Below are 10757 nucleotides of genomic sequence, written 5' to 3'. Positions count from 1 at the left end.
TGTTCATCTCTGATACACTTGAGACTTGGTTTTCAATGTTGCTTTTAGTTAGGATTGCCATCTCTTTTTTATCATGCTTCTGCTCCTGTGCTTTTAACAGCGGTGCAGTATAGAAACATTAAGCAGGCTGCGTTTGTCCTGGCATGAATAAGTAGCACCAGGGGCAGGTGGTGTGGTGGCACAGGAGCCCAGAGCTGCCCTCCTGCCGCCAGCATTGCCACAGGTATCCTGTGTGGGGTCAGGGTGGGAGAGGTTGAGACTGCCTGGGCACACTGGTGGCAGCAGCAGATTGTCTCTGCCAGTGTGCCTGTGCAGCTCCAGCCTTGCTGGTGCCCCACCCCTCCCAGGTGGGCTGCAGCGAGGCCAGTGGGGGGAGGGAACACAGCCCTGTGGCACTGCCCTTAGGGCATCAGCTGCTCCTGTGTGGCATCATATTTCTGTGTACCAAATATGTGTTTGTTAATAGTGACAAACCTCTCTGAAGAACTTCAGTGACCATAAATCCCAAGGAACAGCTCTGAATCTGCTCCTTTAAGGCTTTTGAAGAAAGAAAGAAAGAAAGAAAGAAAGAAAGAAAGAAAGAAAGAAAGAAAGAAAGAAAGAAACTTTGTAGGTCATCAGTGCTTTGAATTGCCAGCAGGGTTTAACAGTTTCTCTAATCCCCATTAAAAGGGTAAAGGGACCCCTGACCCTTAGGTCCAGTTGCGGACGACTCTGGGGTTGCAGCGCTCATCTCGCTTTACTGGCCAAGGGAGCCAACGTTTGTCCACAGACAGTTTTTCCGGGTCATGTGGCCAGCATGACTAAGCCGCTTCTGGCGAACCAAAGCAGTGCACGGAAACGTTATTTACCTTCCCACCAGAGCGGTACCTATTTATCTACTTGCACTTTGACATGCTTTCGAACTGCTAGGTTGGCAGGAGCAGGGACCCAGCAATGGGAGCTCCCCCCGTCGCAGGGATTTGAACCGCCAAGCTTCTGATCAGCAAGCCCTAGGCTCTGTGGTTTAGACCACAGCGCCACCCGCATCCCTCTAATCCCCATTACTGCAATACTATAGTGGTAGAGAACCTGCACTCATAGAACTCCCAAAGAGCGGTTTCAGAACCAATTGAAAAAAACATTTGTTGCTTATTATTTTAAAGAGAGAGGGAACAGCTGTAATTCAGTCATAGAAACAACTGCTTCACCTGCAAAAGGTCCCAAATTTAATTCCTGGCATTGCTGAGGTAGGGCTGGGAATGATTCTTCTGAAACCCTGGAAAGCCACTGCCAGGCAGTGCAGACAGCCGTGATCTAGACGAATGAATGGTAAATATAAGGCAGTTTCCTAAGATAGACTTCTTCTTTTTTAGGAATGACCTGTTCCTGTCTGGTCAGCTGCAACTACAACAGGGCTTGTCAACATGAAGCGTCTGCTGTCAACCTTCTTTCCTTCTGACTTCTTGAGTAATCAAAAGTGACAAAGCCTCCTGCTCTTCTCACAATGTGCAGAGACAGCTTTTATATCTGTTGCATGAAAAGATGTTCCTGCCAAAAAATAATCTTCTTGTATTTAGTGATTATAAAAGGCAAAGGCACCTTGCCTTTCTTAGCATCTAGGGTCCCGCTGCTTCACGCATCCTTGCAATTGATTGTCTGAGCTGCCTCTCTTGATATGCTTTTAATCTGCTATAATGCCATAGTAAAAGCCTCAGCGCCTAGGGCTTGCTGATCGAAAGGTCGGCGGTTCGAATCCCCATGGCGGGGTGCGCTCCTGTCGTTTGGTCCCAGCGCCTGCCAACCTAGCAGTTCGAAAGCACCCCTGGGTGCAAGTAGATAAATAGGGACCGCTTACAAGCGGGAAGGTAAACCGCGTTTCCGTGTGCGGCTCTGGCTCACCAGAGCAGCGATGTCACGCTGGCCACGTGACCCGGAAGTGTCTCCAGACAGTGCTGGCCGCCAGCCTCTTGAGTGAGATGGGCACACAACCCTAGAGTCTGGCAAGACTGGCCCATACGGGCAGGGGTACCTTTACCTTTACCTTTAATGCCATAGTCAAGTATTTTGGACAATCTGACCGCTCTTGATTTTTCTGCACTGATGTTGCAGGCAGTGGAATACTTAGGGTGAGATGGATATAACTTGAATTCCAAACTATGAGCTATCTTTTAGCAACTTTTCTGTAATTCAAGTTATATCCATCTCACCCTAAGAAGAGTTTGGATTTGGATTTGATATCCTGCTTTATCACTACCCGAAGGAGTCTCAAAGCGGCTAACATTATCCTTTCCCTTCCTCCCCCACAACAAACACTCTGTGAGGTGAGTGGGGCTGAGAGACTTCAAAGAAGTGTGACTGGCCCAAGGTCACCCAGCAGCTGCATGTGGAGGAGCGGAGACGCGAACCCGGTTCCCCAGATTACAAGACTACCGCTCTTAACCACTACACCACACTGGCTCTCAGTATTCCACTGCCTGCAACATCAGTGCAGATAAATCAAGAGCGATCAGATTGTCCAAAATACATGATTTCTCAGTGATAGCTTGATGACGAAACACAGCTGAGCCATTTCAGAGGCAATGAGTAAAAGTTACACGTCCAAGTCACACATAATCCTTCAATGTGGACCGGGAGCAGGATGATATCTGACCCTAATGTCACTATGTCCATTGGTGTCACCATGCAGGATCTATGAAGAGGGAATTGTCTGTGGTGACATTGACTGATTCTACAGGCAGTGGCGGAGCAAGCCAATCGGGTGCCTGGGGTGGCGCGCATGCCCTGTGCCCTTGGGCAGGGCCAGCCACCCGCAGGGCAGGGTGAGCCGGGGCAGTACGCTCCATGGGGCCTCTGAGGAGTCTGCCTTCCTCCTCCCACTCAGCCACCCTACAGCTGGGGGGGGAGACAGTGGGTGGACTGTTTGGGCAGCGTGGAGCCTTGGCACGCCCAAGCCACCACATCTCTCCCAGGAGAGACGTGTGGCTCGGGCGCGCCAAGGTCCTGTGGTGAGTGCCACCCGGCATTTTGTCACCCCCCTCAGTGGTGACACTCAGGGCAGTCCACACTTACCACACACCCCTTCCTCCGCCCCTGTCTACAGGGCTCCAAATTACATGGAGGAAACTATGTAAATACGGTTGACTCCCTCTTCCGAATTTAACACGCAATGTTCAGAAGTGTCCTACTTCCACATGCAGAGTGCTAATTAGTGATCAGCCCATAATCATGAGGGTATCACTGGCTGCTTGCATGTGGTGGTAGCACCCTTTCTCCAGTTGCTTAAAGGAAACAAAGGAAGCTCACAGTGATTCTTCATTCTGGACAGGTGGTTGTAACAAAGCTAAAAGTCTCCTGAAAACTAAAAGTCAGAGCTGGTGATTTCACAACCTACAAAGGGTGTGAATTACTATGTGTTTATAGAGGATTATTAGAACACACCAAATGCTATCTTCATTTAGATACTGGTTTCCGTCTTTGTATGTTTCGCTATGTTTTCTGACAAATATTTTATTTATTTGTTTCAAGTATTTATGTACAGCTTAACATTCATAATTTCTCAGTGCCATACATATGATCTCTTAAATATGCAGATGACACCCAACCATAACTCTGTTACATCTAGAGCTGGAGAGGCAGTGCATGTTCTAAACTGGTGTCTGGAGGCAGTAATGGGCTGTATGTGTGCCAACGAATTACACCTGTATCCAGACAAGATGGAAGCACTGTAGGGTTCCATCATGGGTTCTTTTGTCCAGAAACTGGAGAGACATTCTGTTCTGCACGGTTGTTCTGCATCTATTGGTTTTTATTGTTGGTTGATGTGGCTGTGCCTTTGCAGCATGTGAAGAAATGGACAATACTGAATCCCTCTCTTACCATGGATTCTTAGGTCCAGTGCAAATATGTTCCCTTTTTAAAAAAATAGTTTCCCAATATCATTGGCCATTGCTTCCTTTAGAGTTGATAAGGTACAAAGGCCAGTTTTTCTCCTGTGAGGGAGAAATGTGCTTATTTCCACATCATTACTCAAATCCATGACATTCTATATGCAGCTTAAGACTCTGAATTACTTAACCAGATGCAGAATTTTTCAATGTAGCTTTGTCCTTCAGAAAACAAAATCCTTGAAAGTTGCCTTCCGAAGTACGGAGGGTTTCGTGGTGAGCCTGTAACTTCGAATTCATGTCAGCGCTAGAGATTGGCTGAGGCATAGTTAATGCACAAACCTAGTGTTCAATAATAGATAACTTCTGGCATTGCCTACTGGCATCTTATTAGGAAAGTTCATTACTTTCTTACCTACAGCAGACCAAGGCTGAAATGTGCGAGGCACTGTCTTACATTCTGAAGCACCGAACGAGATAAAACTGGAGAGGTTTTTAGGAGACTGAGGAATATCACTTCTAGGAGCCAAAGTCACATGTCTCAAGGCTTAAGTTAAGGCTACCAGATTTTTTTCAATGAATCTGGGGACACTTTAAATAAATAAATACTACACATTTGGGACCTTAATGCTGCACCGATGGCGGTGGCAGAGGGGCGGCCGCCACCTTGACCTCATCCGCCACGTTTCCCCTTCCTTCGAGGTGTCTATCTCCTTTCTCCATGAGCCTCGCGGCCCCTGAGTTGTTGGTTCTTCGGTGGTGGTGGGGAAGCAGTGTGCGGTGGATCAGGCCCAGAAGGCAGAGAAGGAGGGCCGAGAGCAGCAGCGGCGAAGCTCGGGCAGCGCGATGCCTCCCTTCCCATCGGAGCAGCCCCAATCCCATTCCTACTTGTGTGCAAGCAGGAGGGGACGGGGATCCCTCAGCTGGGAAGGGAGGCTTCACACTGCCTAATTGAGAGATCCCTGCCCCCTCCTGCTTGCACACAAGCTCTGAAAGGCAGCGTGAAACCTCCCTTCACAGCTTAGTTGCTGGGGTCAGGGAAGGTGGAGGCAGTCCGGAAGCTGTATCTTAGAGCCCCTGCACCACCATCATATGGGGACTTCCGAGCAGCTCCTGAAGCCAGCCAGAGCCAGGACTGCTCTGGGCTGCTGACACTGCCGCTGCTGCATTCCTGGGGACATTAGATGAAATCCGGGTACATTCCGGGGATGGAATTTGTCTGGGGACTTATTCACAAATCCGGGGACTATCCCCGGATAATGGGGACATCTGGCAACCCTAGCTTAATTCCACGCAACATCAGCAGTGGGGTTAGCAATTATGTTGTGTGTGGTTTTTCAATGAAACACCAGATGTTCCTTGATGCTACCAACCACCACCCTTCTCTGGACACCATTTCTATGAATTTCACCCCTTCATGACGGCATTCACAGAAAAGCCTCCAATAGGAGCTCTCCCGCCAAATGCTAATTACCACACAGAGAAGGATTCCTCCTCCTTGCACATTGCAATATTGATAGCAATACTGCACACTGCAATACTGATAACAATCTACACCACACCAGATTAAGCACATAACTCTGCTTGCTAATCGTTAATGTCAGATGTGGTTTGATCCAACTCTTAATACAGTACAGCTGACAGACTATGTTCTCTAGTCGGTTAAAATACCAGGGCACTGCAGTGGGGAAATAATTATACAGTGGTACCTTGGGTTAAGTACTTAATTCATTCTGGAAGTCTGTACTTAACCTGAAACTGTTCTTAACCTGAAGCACCACTTTAGCTAATGGGGCCTTCTGCTACCGCCGCACCACCGGAGCACAATTTCTGTTCTCAACCTGAAGCAAAGTTCTTAACCTGAAGCACTATTTCTGGGTTAGCGGAGTCTGTAACCTGAAGCGTATGTAACCCGAGGTGCCACTGTATAGTCTCTAGCCTAGAAAGTCATGTATGCTCAGATGTGCCCATGATCCCTTTTGGTATGTATGCCTTTATTTCAGTGGCTTTATGGAATCTGCACCTGCTAAAGCAGTTTCCCGCTGAAATTAATAGGGAGGGTCTTTCTCCAGCATTCACTTTCCTTGGATTCAAACAAATATCTGAGAAGGGGGAGAACTGACAGGTCTGCAGTTAAGGTGAAGAATATGTGTTTTGCTTTCGCAGCAGAAGTATATAAATGCTCGCCGATATGTTAAAGCGATCAGTGACATCATGCAGCATGCTTTCCATGCTCTTTTCGTTATATGACCCAGCCTGACAGGATAACTGTAACACTGAGCCTAGTACAGCGATTTTATATCCTATTGAATTTGTCTGGGAATTAACGTTTCAGTCAGACTAATGAGCCTTAACACAGCTTTCCATGTTAAGAACGCGAAGAACTACGAAAAGCCTTCAGCTATGCTTTTGTTCACGCTAGATAGTAGCACATTTATGTCTTAAATATATTGCGGCAGACAGCATTTTGGCATGGGGAGAAGTTAGAAATTTGGCATAGGGGAAAGCTGAAACAGGAGGGAAAAGCTAGAAGTCACACCACAAAAGAAACGCTTGTAAGAATTGATTTTCCAAGTTTCCTTTAAACAGAGAGCAGGGTTTATGTGTTTTGTTCCTGTGTGGTTCAGTCAGACAATGAGAAACTACACTGTCCTAGTATTATTATCAGTTACAAATCTTTGGGAGGCCTGCCCAGGAACTGAAGGAAGCCATCTCACTGCCTAGGATTAAAACTATCAACTAAGCCAGAAACCAGAGTGTATCTGCAGCAAACAATTAAGAACATGGGTTCTGCTTTTTGTAACATCTTGTACAATTCCCCCACTTCTTTGTATCTCGAATGAGCCACAAAAAGGAAAGGCTAAACTCTCAGTCTCTTCTTCATTTGTGATGTTTTTCTTTACATAATTTAGTATAAAGTTAATTCCCCCCCTTAATGGGTTATTATTATTTTCTTAATTTGCTCGTTATTTGCATTCTAATAACAATGGAGAATTGTGACAAACCTTGTATTCTGTCTGATGCAGACAAACAGGGCTCCCCAGAGTGTCTGGGATTTTCCTCGAAGACGCAGATATTTTGGGTTTTATTTCAAAAAAACACATTATCAGGTCTCTCACTTTTTTTGCAATAGCCCAGCTGCCCAGAACATGCTATTTCTTTTTTTAATGACATTTGAGAATCATTTAAGACATACGAGAAGCCTCAAAATAAATTTCTGGCTAGCTCCTTGACCACTTACATTAAAGATGGAATTTTTCCCCCTTCTCATTAGGTTAAACAACAATCTGTGTCCATTATGAGACTGACTTAATGGAGGATTATACTAAAACTTAGAACTTTAAGCAAGTGGTAATTAAATGTTGTTAAATAAAAAAAAAAGATTGTCTCAAGATTTACATAATTATATGAGCTTTTTCTAACTGTCTTCATCTCATTGAAAACGTCTAAATCTGGAATCCAAATATGTGTGTGCTCTCTCTCTCTCTTGTAACCATTTTCCTGCATGGAACTCTACACATGCTCTGAAACCTAAATGTCTCCTTAAGCAGGTTAAATGCAACTAGCTAATTTAGATTGCTGTGACGCAGGTGGTGCTGTGGGTTAAACCACAGAGCCTAGGACTTGCCAATCAGAAGGTTGGCGGTTCAAATCCCCGTGACAGGTTGAGTTCCTGTTGCTCGGTCCCTGCTCCTGCCAACCTAGCAGTTTGAAAGCATGTCAAAGTGCAAGTAGATAAATAGGTACCGCTCTGGCGGGAAGGTAAACGGCGTTTCCGTGCGCTGCTCTGGTTTCACCAGAAGCGGCTTAGTCATGCTGGCCACATGACCCAGAAGCTGTACACCGGCTCCCTCGGCCAATAAAGCGAGATCAGCGCCGCAACCCCAGAATCGGCCACGACTGGACCTAACGGTCAGGGGTCCCTTTACCTAATTTAGATTGCACTTCATTTGCAGATATCTCTTGTGTGTGATTTTGTTGCTTTCCTTTCTTTTCCCAACTTTTTTTAAAAAAACACCTTATTTTTCGCCCTATAGGACGCACCGACCCATAGGACGCACCTAGATTTGGGGGGGGGGGGAATAAAGGGGGGAAAATATTTTTTTCCCCAGGCACGGGGCTGGGGGCAGGGGAAGCCAGAGCTTCCCCCGACCACAGCCCCCAGAACGGGTCCCAGAGCAATGGCGAAGCTGCACGCAGCTTCGGCATCGCTCTGGGAGCTTGCCGGGCCGGGGGGACAGCTTCCTGAAGCCTGGAGAGCGAGAGGGGTCGGTGCGCACCGACCCCTCTCGCTCTCCAGGCTTCAGCAAAAGCCTGCATTCGCCCCATAGGACGCACACACATTTCCCCTTCATTTTTGGAGGGGAAAAAGTGCGTCCTATAGGGTGAAAAATACAGTACATAGACCAAACATAGGAAACATAGAAATAGACCTTCTACCAAATCAGACCAGTGCTCCATCTAGTTTGGTAATGTATACATTGACTGACAGCAGTTCTCCACGAATTCAGACAGGATATTCTTTCCCAGCCATACCTGGAAAAACCAAGGATTGAATCTGCGACCTTCTACATGCAAAGTAGATGTTCTTCCACCAAGCTATAGCTTCATTGGTTTTTGAAAGGAATTTCTCTCTAAAATCCTACACAGTTGTCAAGCTTGTGTTCTCGGGATATTTCGTCAGTTTCTTTTTACGTTCTGGAGGCTTTGAGGAAGTAAACCTAAGTCTCCTTGTGGTTTAATATTTCTAGAGCTGAGCTGAAGGGAGGGCTCCTTGTCTGCTGGGCTTCAGAAAACCTCCCAAATAATTGGACAAACTTTTTTCAGGCTACGTTTACCCTGTGGTGGCAGACTTTCAGGGCTCTTTTCTGAGAAACGCTTACAACCGGGGGCCCCACCCGGAGGGAAAGTCCCTTCACCAGATCTGCCACAGCGGTTGTTGTTTTTTATAAGCTAAGAGAGTTCCGTTCACACCCAAATCCTCAGCTGCACCAAGTTAGCAACTTGTACAGCTGAAAAACTATGAATTGTAAAGGAATCTTCTTAACAATATAAGTCATGGGTAGGCAACCTAAGGCCCAGGGGCCGAATCTGGCCCAATCGCCTTCTAAATCTGGCCTGCAGGCGGTCTGGGAATCAGTGTGTTTTTACATGAGTAGAATGTGTCCTTTTATTTAAAATGCATCTCTGCGTTATTTGTGGGGCATAGGAATTCGTTCAATTTTTTTCTTCTTCAAAATATAGTCCGACCCCCCATAAGGTCTGAGGGACAGTGGATCGGCCCCCTGCTGAAAAACTTTGCTGGCCCCTGATATAAGTGGTGTGTTCTGCATTTCCCAAGGTGCTTCCAGGAGAGTTTTCCCTTACAGTGGTACCTCGGGTTAAGAACTTAATTCGTTCTGGAGGTCCGTTATTAACCTGAAACTGTTCTTAACCTGAGGTACCACTTTAGCTAATGGGGCCTTCCGCTGCCGCTGCGCCGCCGCCACACAATTTCTGTTCTCATCCTGAAGCAAAGTTCTTAACCCAAGGTATTATTTCTGGGTTAGCAGAGTCTGTAACCTGAAGTGCCTGTGACCTGAAGCGTCTATAATCCAAGGTACCACTGTATTACTTAGGTAGGTTTCTTGACTGCGATCTTCAAGGGTGTCTAGCAGAGCTTCTGGAAGTTCACTGTTCATTGTCTCTATAACTGTTTCCCCTCGCTGCTGCCTACATGAGTTACAAGAATGCAAAAAGGGTGGCAGATGAAGATGATGGATTTTCCGGAGCTAGCCGACCTGAGGGGAAGAGTCTGCGACCAGAAGGAGGAGGATTACCAGGAAGAATGGATGAAATTTAAAGACTATTTCGTTAAATGTGTTAAGTTAACTTAATTGGAAAGCCTGCAAATATCAGATAGGCTTAGGATTTAAATATGTGATGTGATTAATTAATATGTTTCATGCCAAATTTGGAAGAAAGATGTTAAGTGATTAAGTTAATTTTATAAGAACATTGGTTTTGGAAAACTGTTAAATTGATATACCTTGAAATTCAACCAGGGGGATACAGGGAAGTCACTTAACAATGTTACTATGATTGGTTTAAATAGGCTGAGATTTATGTTTGTTTGTGTATTAGTTTGTTTAAAAAATTTATTGGAAAACTAATAAAAAAATTGAAGAAAAAAAAGAATGCAAAAAGGGGGGGAAGCAACTTAAGAAGCAGTCTTGGAGACCAGCGGCATCACGTTCATGGGGGACAGGGGGTGGAAGGTGAATGGAGCCCCCCCCAACACTGCTGGAGTGAACCCCCACTGCCAAACAGGCCGAAGCCCTGCTTGCCTGCAGCCCTTGCCCATTGCCTGGGAAACCCAGCCAGATGGGCAGAGTATAAATATTATTATTATTATTATCCTCCTTATGCAGCCCTGCAGCATCGCAAAGCAGCATGGGGCTGGCGGGGCAGTGAGGAGCAAAATGTGCCCCCCCCATGAGCCTAGGGCCGCTTTCCCTATGGCCCTCCCCATGCAACACCACTGCTTGGGACAGGAATAAGAGGTGTCCCCACCACCACAGATGTTTGCTGGGCTTTAGACAAAAAATGATTTAGACCAGGCTTCCTCAACCTCGACCCTCCAGATGTTTTTGGCCTACAACTCCCATGATCCCTAGCTAGCAGGACCAGTGGTCAGGGATGATGGGAATTGTAGTCTCAAAACATCTGGAGGGCCAACGTTGAGGAAGCCTGATTTTGACAAAACTGCTTACCATGATGTATATATTAGGAGAAATTTTCATTGAAATGATGAATTTTTATCAGGACACTTTTAAAAATAAATAAATCACAAACTGATGTGAAATTGTGGAGTACTGAATTTAAGACTGGGAAAATGAAGAACTAAGAGAA

This window comes from Podarcis muralis, chromosome 8, assembly GCF_964188315.1.
Source record: "Podarcis muralis chromosome 8, rPodMur119.hap1.1, whole genome shotgun sequence".
NCBI lineage: Eukaryota > Metazoa > Chordata > Lepidosauria > Squamata > Lacertidae > Podarcis > Podarcis muralis.
The sequence above is the reverse complement of the archived record's forward strand: the minus strand, read 5'-3'. Positions refer to the sequence as shown.